Source organism: Centropristis striata, chromosome 10 (genome assembly GCF_030273125.1).
Source record: "Centropristis striata isolate RG_2023a ecotype Rhode Island chromosome 10, C.striata_1.0, whole genome shotgun sequence".
Classification (NCBI taxonomy): domain Eukaryota; kingdom Metazoa; phylum Chordata; class Actinopteri; order Perciformes; family Serranidae; genus Centropristis; species Centropristis striata.
In genome coordinates this window covers 8,083,289-8,095,991 of record NC_081526.1, presented here as the reverse complement: position 1 = coordinate 8,095,991, position 12,703 = coordinate 8,083,289, and the positions used below count along the sequence as shown (strand labels likewise).

Genomic DNA, 12,703 nt, shown 5'->3' with positions numbered 1-12,703 from the left:
TGTTAAATTAGCTACACTCACAACACTGTTTCTAGATTTCATGTTTGCATATTGCATACAAAGGACAATAGCATCCATCACACAAATGCAAATGTTTGATCATCCGTGAAAATCTAAATGAACCAAGTGGCCATGTTGAATTGCCAAAGGCTTGACCTTGTTTCATCAGAGATTTTGAATAAATTAGGGCAGATCCACTGTTGACGGTCCTGGCTGGAGAGTTATTGATATTCATGCTAGCAGTATTGTGTGTGAGGTCCCAGTATGAATGTTTCTCCACAGGCCTCCTCAGTACAAGACTCGGGGCAAGTGGGGCACACTGTTCACTCCCACACTGCACCCTCTCACCTCCTTTCTATTCTTGTGCAACACTTCTAATCATAATCAGAGCCCTCTGAATGGTCCGGGGACTCAACTCTTGTCTGTTCTTTAACACTTTAACCAAGTTTAAAACACTGGGTATGAGTTCTTACTCAATCAATACATGCATGTGCACACCAACAACAATTTTTTATTGAATTGAAGCCTTTGTTATTTCTATTTTTTTACTGTATTTGTTTCTAACTGTTCTTTTTATGTGTCTCTCAGGTAGTATCTCTGCTCAACAGTCTAGACGCAGGATAATGCATTAATCAAATGACAAAGTCTAGTTTTGAAAGAAACCTGCTACACGGGTTCTTTTGACGGTTGTTGAGCTGCATCTGCATTGCTGATTTCTCAGTAAAACCATAAAATGCCTCACATGGGTTTTACATGGGGTTAATCACATCAATGTCCTCTAAAAACAGCTGGTACAGGCTAAGCGAAGGACAGATGGATGACGGATGGCCGAGCACACTTGTCCATACTATGATCAATCATTTTTAACACTGCAAACACAGCTCTGGGGCCAGTGTGCTCCACAGCGGAGGAGTCCGAATGCTGCCAGATGAGGAGTGTTTTTCAGATGTCCCACATTCTCAGATTTCTCTCAACTTTGGAGCGTTCCACTTCCAATTTTTGACTCCTATCGGTTAACAATATGGATAAAGCAGCTCTGAGACAAAAGCGGAATTTATTTCCAGGCAATGTGGTCTGGAGTCCCATGTTGCCATGGAGATGTGGTTTAACAACAGATTTGGATTGCCATTAGCACAGATCATTAGGCAGAGCTTCTGCTGGGGCCAGGTGAGGTCATGAGAACACTACTAACCCCTGGACAACAGCCTGTTCAGTAACGTTAAATGGACGAGGATGTGGCACAAAGGCTGTCCAATCCTTCGAAAGAGCCTAATCCCATAAGCAAACAAGGACCAGGGAAAATCTTGCAGCTTTGTACCATCTTTGAAGATCTTTGTTAATGGAGAATCCGTGTGAATTTAGCATCAATCACATTCGCCTCATTTCATGCAGTAAAAGGGTCGATAAAAACTTCTTTTTCAACCATTAGCAAATGGATGTTATCCTGATTTGTTAATTTTTATCATTAATATTGGAATAGAAGAAGTTAATTACCCCTTGACACTAAACAGGCTTCTTATACAACTCCAGTTGAATGTATTCCAATTTCTACCATTGTGTTAGGCATTAGTAAGCTTCTTCGATAGAGTTTTCAATAAAGAGTGATCTTGAAATGCAACCTTTAAAATAATAGAGCTATAAATATGAAGAGGGAGCACTCTATGCAAACTGCTCAGCTTTGCAATAAGGACTTTTCCTTTTTCCTTTGAGGCTGGGCACAAAGGAACTGAGGTCATTAGTTCAGCCTGTCTCAAACCCTCCTGTGCTAAGGATGGCAAGACATTCATCTGCAGGCACAATTACAAAAAAAAAGGAGTCTCTGTGTTCAGAAATGCAGAACAGAGTAGTGCAGAGCAGAAAAGGATAGAAAGGGGCCCCGAAGCCCAAGACTGAACAGAGGTCTCCACAGACACCCACACAGACTTTTCTGAGAGTCAGACACTGTGACAGCATGTGTTGGTGTCTGCATGGAGAGATGGCAATTGATGAGAAAAACACAACCCTCGAAATTCTTGGAAAAATATCAAAGTCAACTTCATAGAAGCTAGTACTTTGTACGTCCTTTGGGTGACGGCGTCATCTTCTCCAAAAAAAGGAACACTTTAAGTGCTCATTTAAATCACAGACAAAGGATGTTAAAAGGTATGAAAGCAAAATGGAAAATCAGACAGGAGGAATGTGTCTGCCTGGGCAGGTCACGCTGTAATTAGAAAAACCAGTGGCCTGCTGACCCCCCCAGCCAATGAACTGCCACGACGGCCACTATCACCCCTTCAAAGAGCATCTGAAAACACCCGGGCATGTTAACAGATAAACTGTTTTTCCTCCTCTTTGAAGTAGCAAAAGGAACTATTTGGCCATGGATGAGAGTTGAGATGAGGGGGGGGGGGGCTATGACTCGTTTGTTGCTGTGCTGTAGATGACATCACCCCCTGCTTCCATCAAATCCTCATGTATTTGTTTGGCTTCATGTCCGTTGCTGTGCACACACTTCCAAGGTCACAGGCACCATCGATGCTCAGGGTATGAGAGCCAAATCAGGGTAATGGAGAGTCGTCACCGGCTGCTACAGCAGACAGTGGGCCTCTGGAGAGCATGAAAGCATTTCTACAAATTTCTCCACTGGGTAGAGCAGTCCCAGACTAGACAATTAGCTCTCCTACATGTGTACTACATAGGTACAGTGGCATTTTTATACTAAATAATACTAGTTTTGCCATTAGAAAATAAATAAAAAGGCATCACAAATCAATCAAATGTAGGCCATAACTCTAAACGAGTCTAGTTTCAACAACAAAATGAAAGTTCTCAAATATTCAACTAGGACTGGAGGTATTTCTAGTAGGGATGCACGACATTGGATTTTTTGCCGATATCCGATATGCCGATTTTTTTTACAATTCATTTAGCCGATTACCGCACAACTAATATCCACAATCAGGGCAAATTTGGCCAATTTCCCAATTGACATAATAAGTAAACATAACCTGTGTTCACTGGGAACATGTGAAAAGTGCAACTGTACAGCAATTAAACCCAAATTGAATAAAACTACATGTTCCTTACAGACTGCTGCTTAAATTCAAATTGAACTTAAAACAGGAGCCCAATATGTGACGACTCAATCTGTACTGTGCAAACAAAATCACAAAAATGATTTAAAAAAATATAAGCAGCTTCAGTCCCTAATCAGAACATAAATAAATAGGTGGGCTCAGATTACACTGCACAAATCTATGAGCTACAAACAAGGTGCAACAGAGAGGTGATGTGCACCTCATTATTTAATCAGTTTATTATATCGGCGTGTTGGCCGATGTCCAATAGTTCATTTTCAAGCCAATATCGGCAGATATTACCGATAAAGTGCCGATAATATCGCGCATCCCTAATTTCTAGTAATTTCAATCAGTTGGAAAAACACTTGACCAATCAGAGACATCCTTGGAAAAATAGTGACAGAAAAATAAGGACGAACGTGGATGAAATGAAAGCAGCTGTAGAGGTTCTTATAGGTCGACCTACAGAAAGTCTGAAACCAGAATGTTTTGGCAATCAATGAGAAAAATGGTAACTGCAACCACTAGTGAGACAGACAAGTCCCTTGCTACTGATTGTTTGGGGCAAATGAACCAAAAAAGAAAAAAATGCTCAAACAACAAAGGTGACGATGTCAGGCTGAATAAAGAAATTCAATTGAACAACAATTCAGTTTGATAATCATGCCTCTGATTATGTGATGTGATGCTGCCTTCAAGAGGAACTTGTAGGTCATATTTTTGAGATGTGACTTTGATTGTTCTTAATATTCAAGTTATAAGAACACACTTGTTATGTCACTAGCAACAAAAATTGATGCTTTAGTCCTTTTTCAAAAACACTCATTTTGTGTTTTTCAATGTTATGGCCGAGGGAATAGAAACATTTTCTGATGAACACATTAAACAAAGGCACCATAAAATCCCCATGAGTACAATTAGGATATTCCCATTAACATCATTGAGTTTTTACATGGAATGTAAACACAAAAGGATGAGCTTTTTCGCCTTGGAGGAGATAAGCCATGTGAAAGTTAAATGTAGCCAGGACCTAATGTTTGTTGTTACAGTCTCTGCAAACAGCAAACAGCAAGACTGGCCGACCAGGTTCACTGCTCCCCCCAACAGCCCTTATTTTGCTTTTCAGACGGAAAGACAGGGAGTGCCTAATGTGGATACACCTGAGGTTTGTGGGCATATATGTGTGCATGTGTGTGTGTTTGTGCATGAGTGTGTGTGTTTGTACATGAACGTGTGTGTAAGTGAAAGATGTGGTTTGAGCTACGCCCTGCTAATCGTTGCCTGCTGGCTACACAGTGCTTTGATAGCCGCGTAGGTCTGTGCACTCAATGGTCTCCTTTGTAGATCAGGTGCATTCTTTTCTCCACCATCTTAAATCCTACCATAACTGTCTGGACATGGAAATCTAGACAAACATGACTGGGAGCAAAAATAGCAAACATGGGCCAAAAAAGCCATTTCACAATTGTCAGCACAGTTTTTGTTGAATTAAAGTTACAAAAAGGGCCAAGGATGGTTACCTAGGTATAACCCTCGAGGTGTTTCAAGTGATTTAAAGATCCATATGTCACATAAACTTAGATTAAAAGCTCAGGTTGCTAACTGAAAGCAAACTCAAGTTTCATAGCTGCATGAGTTTTTCGGTACTTAGTGTTTTCCAAAAGGAAAACCATGAGCTGATGATAAAGGAGCCAGTGGTTCTGGTCGGAGCACTAGTTATTATGGTTAATCAAAGGATGTTAATATGTATCTTGAGGTTGCTTGCCTCTCTTGCTGTCTCTGTCGTGTGTGTGTGTGTGTGTGTGTGTGTGTGTGTGTGTGTGTGTGGCATGATGTGGAGTCTGTCTTCCTGTCCTGAACAGGTCACATACTGTATGTAATCTGTGGTGTAGACATCCTGCGGTTGACTGTGTGCATCTTGTTTGTCGGTCTGTCTCGGTTAAGCATTCACAACTCTTAATTTTGTAACACCAAATTTATAAGAACAGTATCTCAATTTCTTGTTTTCTACTCTTAATGTATCATGATTGTTAAACACATGAGCACTGCTACATTCTTTCTTTACCTTTGTGCCATACAAAAGTTTAACAGAAGACCTTCACCTTTACTACTACCATGCATTCCTAATTCACCTGGATGACAATATTTGTGCAAGAGCAGTTTTTCTAATAAAAGAAAATGTTAAAAACTTCCACCCACAAGGGAAGAACATCGAGAGGGAGTTTTCTTTAAGTTCCCTTACAAGCCACAGAACAAGGAGGGAGCGTGTCTTAAAATGGCTGCGGTAGATATGGCTAGAGAGGAGGCTGCCTGCCACCCAGCTGTTCATGGAGAAGAACCAGGCGAACTCAGGCTGTTTGACACTAGAAGCTGTGGGCAGACTCTGTCCTGAGGAGTGTTTGTTAATGTCTGAGGGGTGGTCGGCCACTATGTCAGTAGGAGAGTTTACTGCTATCCTGCACCTGGGTGATTCTCATGAAGCCAGTCTAAACTATGTCTGTGAAGATTATAAGGACATACTTTATTAAACTAAATATATTTCACTTTTATATGAATGAACAATATAGCCATAATGAGGCACAATTCATTGTTTTGTGTTAAAAAAAATATTTTCTATATTTTTGAACATATTTTGATTCACAAATTCATTACTGTAATGTGTCCGGATAAAAGTGTCATGGTTTCCCCACACTTATATACAATAAATATTTAATAAACTTTATAAAAATAAATAAACATTTGTTTAAAAATGTATAATTTAACAGAATATAATCACAACATCAACATAATGGTTTTTAACAATGTATAAAGAACAAAATCTGAATGAAAATTGATGAGAAAAAAATGGTTAAATGTTACGGTAATGATAGAATTGTTTGCATTAAAATATGTGTATATTTTAATAAAATACATTTTGGTGATACCAGCTACCCTTGAACATTTAAGTGCTTGCCAAAGAAAAAAGAAAAAAAAAACCTTTTAGTTGTTTATTTTTTTAATTTAAAAATGTGTTACGATAATGAATTTTGTTGCTCGCAGTGTCTCTAAAAATGTCAGAAAATACCTTAACATTTTTTAAATAGATTATAAACTCATATGAAACAGTGACTTTAGATTGTATATGTTATAAAGGGTCAAAGAAAATATGTATTTGATGCTCTCGGATTTTTGCTATGAGCTGTACCATGTTCATGAGAATCACCCACCCGGTTCAGTGTTTTACACCAGTGATGTTGGAAGATGGCACCTTAGACTTAGAAACAAAGTTCTTCAAAATAAACCCTTCTCTCCCAAATTAATAACATGAAGCATATTCCTAATCATTTTACAGACAAAGTGGCCGGCTCACATTTTGGAGACTGGAGGGTGGCAGAAAATTATAGGGCAAAACAAGCCAGTTGAGTGTTTTAGTATTTAACTAATGCTGCTGACCTCAATGAACAGCCTGTGGGTAATTCTGACTCACAAATGAACAAAAGATCAAACATTTTCATTTCTGTTAGCCCACAAGAGACAGCTAGTTTATTCCCTGGCAACAAAGGTTTGTGGAAAAGGCTGTGTTAGCTGCACTCAATCTCAAAAGCTGGCTTTGTGTTTACAAATTTATATTTGTTTTGCATTTGTTTCAACAAACAACTGTCAATCAAGAGCTCTTTTTTTGTGTGAACAAATAACTGCCCAACCACCTGTGGTTATTGTTTATTGAGTGAAGTTTTTTCCTTTAACAGTAAAAAGTCCACGTTAAACCCCTGAGGGCAGCTGAAAGAAAAAGAAAGAATATAGGAAACGGAAGGAATCTCTGCAATGTCAGCTGTAACATTTGACTTTATCACCAGAGAGGGAATACACAATGTAGAAAAGAGAAGAGAGATAAAGGAAATTTGCATTGTCAGCTTCCCAACTAAACAACAAACAACAAAACAACAGCAGAAAGTACTGCTTAACAAAAATATTTTTAGCTCTATAAAAACTCAGCATAATAAGATTTACAAGGGAACTATTTATTGCAGGCTTATGGAGTTCATCCCCTGTAGGAAATTCAGCATGCAGGTTTAACCCATTGACTATATAAATTATGGGCATAATTATGTAGAACTTTAAGCCTTAAAATAAACTTAACAACTTGGAAATTCACCCCCCATTGGGGCCAGGGTCAAGTGGCCTGTCAAGAAACTTCACTTTTTAGCTCCAGTGGTTGCTGTTTGGTTTGACCTACTTCTTTGATCACTTTGGTGCATCACATTTTAAGAATGATATGAATTCCTACAAACAAAACGACATCCTGTTTTGTAACCAACTTGCTGGTGTCCAACCCCTGGCAACAAATCACTGTTTCATGTCAAAACACCCAAAAAACTCACAGAAACTGCAGAGACAGCATGTACCAGTCTCCACCACAGCTGAGGCAACAGAGTGTAGTGTTTAATGGTCTCTCTCCCTAACACACACACACACTCACACATACCCACATACATAAACACACACCATTAGTCTGTGTATGGGGTCCTCTACATGATGAACATTCCCTTTATCTTTGATTTTATCTTCCTGAAATCTAAATGAGGTTCTCCTAATCAAAAATTGCCTCTTTAAAAATGACACTACAGACTGAAAAATTCTGCAAGGCAGCAAACCAGGAACACATTCTCGCCCGAGTCTGCTTATCCTCCATTTCTCATTACATTTCTTTGTCTGAATAGAAAAAGCACACCCTGATTTGGGAGACCTTGATGATGATGATGATGATGATGATAATAATAAAAGTTACTACTTGTTCACTCGTCTGCTGTAAGCCATGCTGCATTTGAAAAAAAATCCACAAAAAACAAAAACAAACGGCACTTTTTAAAAGGGACTTTTGTGCAGCTGCAGTTGTTATCAAAAAGAGAATCAGGTATCCATGTAAATGAAACTACCAGCTTAAGAATTACACTCAAGTCCCTCAAATTTACAAGGTTCATACACTTTTTGAGTGGTCAAATTCAAGCACTTTTCAAGGACTTTCAATATCCCTTTTCAAACATTTCCAGGACCTTACAACGGTTGTAAGTTGCATGTTTTAGATGAGTACTTACATGCTAAAAGGGGTAATTTCACTCAACGATACCGACATCGATGGTTTTACACTTTTAACAACCAAAAGTACAGTTTGCTAATCTCAATATTCAATTTATTATTTTTTTTCATTGAACATGTGATTATCTATAGTCTATAGATGGATATAGTCAGATTGCACAAGAAATACAGTCATAATTTCAAGCACTTTATCCCTGATCCAAGCACTTTCCAAACCTTGAAAATACAACATTAAAATGTAAGCATTTTCAAGGATTCAAGCACCCGTATGAACCCTGCATTTAATAGTCGAACCTTCAATTACTTGACTCTTGACAAATCTTAAAAACCAATCTTTATCGCTGCTGTCAGTATGCCATACAGGTCAACATGCAGGTCAACAACAGAGCTGCTGCCTCCTGTCCAGCCAGGTGCATGCTTGTCTCCGTACTGCCAAACAAACTAGGGAAAAGCCCTCCCAACTGGTGGTCGCCAATCTGTTTGTGTGTACATGGATTGTGTGTGTTGGGGGGTTGGAGGAATAAACAGCTGAAACTGTTATCAGCCTCAAAGAGTGCATGGCAATGCATGCTAGTGTGATTAACACTGTGTCACCCGCGACAGACAGACAACTGTCTCGCAGCTGCCCCAAGCGGCCGAGCTCATCGAGTGCTAAGCCCAAGTTGGGGGGCCTTCAGAGGCATTACCCAACACACACACATAATCACACACAGTCACACATAGTCACCAACCGCAATTACAGCTGAGTCAAAGATACTGTTTCTGTTTACATCATGAACAGATACTGAATGATAACACTCCCAAGACAGACGCGATAGGAAGAAGAAGACAGTGAGGCCTCTTAAGGTAAAAAAAAAAATATGAAAAAATGACTAGTCTTTCAAATATACCAGAGATTTGGCACACTTTTAAGTTTAGCTTCACTTCCTTTGCAACAATAAAACTACGGATGCACCACTTGATTGGCCTATAATCAAATTTCCCTCATATTAGCTCCCATTGATGACAACCAATTGATGACATGTGACATAATTGTTGACATGTGCGCCTGTCTTCATGTGATTTTACATTGGTCTAAAAGACAAATTTTGTTTTGTTGCTTTTACAACAACTAAAGCAGTTTTCTCCTATGAACTCTGGACATTGTGGGGAATCAGGTCTGGACTTGATGATATATATTCATTAACACAAACTTGCTTGGAGACAAGACACAGTACTAAAACAATTTCACCAACAAGCAATTTGCTTTGTAATGAACTACAAACCAGACACTGCTGTGAATTAATAGGAAGTCATAGGTGAAACGCTCAGTAAAATCTGAGGGGCCTGCATCCTCAAAGAGAACACCAATTAAAACACTGTTTGGTTCTTTACAATATAATCATCTTCTTGTGCCTCCAGGCCCCAAATCTATTAACTCGAGTGAGGCCTACTTGCAATTTAACCTCTCTCAAAAAATGTTGACATCAAAGGCAGCAGGCCACAGCGAACTAGCATCCCACTTCCGGAGTGGCAACCATTAAAAAAAAAAGTACTTAAAAGGATTAAAAAGGCCAATTCCAAACAGATTCCTTACAGACTGCCTCTAGAAGGGGCAAGCAAGAAGGAGGAGGAAGAGAAAGGATCTAGGAGGAGCACATGATGGAGAGACTAAATTAGCAAACTGTGTGTTTTTGTGGTCTTGGCAATGGGGAGATCCCAAAGGAGGGCTAATGACTGTAGTGGTATCTGGCATAGGGGCCAAGTTTCCTTGACTGCTTTAAAGTTGCCTCCAGTCCATAGCCACCATGTCATGGGCAACATATGCTGAGCTATCTTGCAATTATACCATTATCAAGTCTTTCCTCCCACTGATTTCCATTATATGTTGCTGAGCAGATTTTACAAGGACTTTGTACTTCTGGTCCTTCAGAAGGAAGGAAGTCCAAACAGTCTGACTTATACAAATACAAGCAGCACTGTGGGTTGACTAATTCACAGTTATCATTCATATAAACTACCAGGTATAAACCTGTATCGATAAAATTAAACAAGTCCTTGACCAAATTTCTATTCTTTTAAATGGCAAACTATAGAGCTGTGAATAATAGAGTAAAGGACAAAACTCCAAAGCAGCAGCCATTTACTTTCTAAACAACAATCTTTCCCAAACCATTTGGGATCAAAATGAAATCTTTATTCAGACCTCGCAGAAGGTGCTGTGAATATTTTATATTCAATATGGTACTAGCTTGTCTCAGAGACCATTAACTATACTGCAGTGTACCCAATTTGATTAACATGGCCGTCCCAAAAGGGCTCCTCTGTTACAAATCTCATTTCAGATCCCAGGAAGGACCTGAATTTACAAACAAATTCTCCTCTTCAAGGACAAGTAAACACAGGGTGGCAAAGTATGCTGTTTGACATGTTCAATACAGCTTACAATTTGTAATGAGGGATACACATTTGATTTTCTGAATGAAGCTGTTAATATGGAATCCAATACGCTTTATATCTCGTCAAAATTGTTAATCAAGATCATTTAAGGAACATAATCAAGATCATTTGGGAATAAATCTTATTTACTGAAGGCAATTACAGGTGATTTGCCAACAGTCTCGAGAGAACTTGCACATTTTATTGAGTCCGACCTTCAAAAAAAAGTCTTAAAGCCTGAAAATAAAAAAGATACACAGTGGAGATTTGTGCCCCATGCAGTTAGGACAGTGGGGCATAGTGACCACTGCTAGCTGTTGTATTTCTTTGACCTCTCATCTGTCTTAAGAGCCCTAAACAACAGAGAGGAGTGACCAAATTTTATTGTCCCAGCATGAGAAAGGGAGACAGAGCTGCTTTAGCTTGATGGATGGGGTCCAACTGCGTGAGTGAGGCTGGGATAAAGGAGCTGTATCCCGCCATAAAACTCTGCTGCTCCCAGGATCACTTACACACAACCTCCTAAAGTGTACATGTGTGGGTGTGTGTGTGTCTGGCTAACAGGGAAGCTGTGTTATCAGAGTGATTCATACATGTTAGACAGGTTGCAACAACCTGATATAAAGCAATTCATACAGGCCCACAATACTCAATTGTCCCTTTGTGCTCTGCTGGAGAGCGGTGAAGGTGGCTGGAGATCGTTTCCCTTTAATTTTAACTTTGATTGTTGAGTGAAGCGATCACGTCAGACAAAAGGAAAAAAAAGAGCAGAATTATGAGCCAAGCCATAAACAGCGACTGTTTGAGCCGGACTCCTTGTTTAAAGCAGACCTGAGGTGGTAAATCAAGTCCAGGCTGGTACATGCAGTGTAAGCATTTATGGTCATAAGCTACAGACGGATCATTGGAGGGGGGCTGTTGTATGAACAAGAGGCTCATCAACAATGTATTGCTGAGTGTGACTCATGTTTCGTCATGTTGGAAAATACTACAGATTCCCAAAAGGAAAAGAAAACATCTGTTATGACACAATGGCCGAGTTGTCTCTACAGTCAAAATGAAATTAGAAAAAGATGGAAGGTATACTGCTCCAACGTGACAGCTGTAGACTTGGGTTTGGACTGTGAGACTACACAGTTGTAATTAGCTCTGCACCATTCCTTCACAGTCTGTACAGGTCCTTACCATTACAGCAAATCACTGGCTTCAAAATGGCCTATAATGTTTCATTCATATATGTACTGTGGCAAATGCTTTATTCAAGTTCCACATAAGTTCTGGTGACAGTGGGACTTACAGTCATGTATAAATGAGGTACTGGAGTGATTTTCTTTTTAAGCTGTACACCATCACTGCCATCTAGTCAGACTTGCTGCATATGAGTAATCCACTGGCTTCAAGTATTACCTCAGACAAGGAGGTTCGTTTTGGTTCAGTTTGTTTCTTTATTGGTTTCTTTGTCAGCAGGATTACAAAAAAAACACTGGTCCAATTTTCATGAAACTTGATGGATGGATTTAGCACAGACCATGGAAGAACCAGCGGATTAGAATCACGGGATGGGTACACAAATTATTTTTCACTTTTGTTAACATTGCAAAGCCTGCCTTCTCCGAGTGCCCTTCTAGCATAGCAATACTTTTTTGTTTTTATATAGTGAAGGGACCAGAATAACTAACTTGACCCATAAAATTATATTTTATTCCTTGTGTGTATCCCTTCCATCTTTTCCAGCTCTTACTGTGGGTATTTAAATATGAGTCACTCACGTAGAAGCCACACAATGCTCTTCAAAGAAAACGTGTCACAGAAAGTGGTAAGGCTAAATTATGTGCTATATATATTTTGCCAATTGCTGTGAATGATGGTTTAGATGAAAGTATGTTTGCCAAGTGCACAATTAAGATTTTGCATGGCTTTTTTATGCTTTCATCTCAGCTTTGTCTTCAGTTTACTTTAGTTTTATCTGACTAACTTTAGCCGTCACATTCTGAATCTTTACAAAGAAGAAGGTGACCATGGAAGACACTTAATAAAGTTTCTATATTCTGAAATGAATTTAGAAACAATGAAAATATCATGATCAGAGGTGTACACTTGCCTCTGATGTTTATGTCTAAACCTTTGGTGTAAGAGGTATTTGTTCCATG

The 12,703-nt window shown here is 39.2% G+C and overlaps 1 protein-coding gene across 1 annotated transcript in view; it reads right to left on the bottom strand.

The window, feature by feature from the left end:
* The window catches only part of tanc1b (tetratricopeptide repeat, ankyrin repeat and coiled-coil containing 1b), a 129,644-nt gene that overhangs the window by 100,872 nt on the left and 16,069 nt on the right, over positions 1-12,703 (bottom strand). The gene's annotated exons all lie outside the window — the stretch shown is intronic.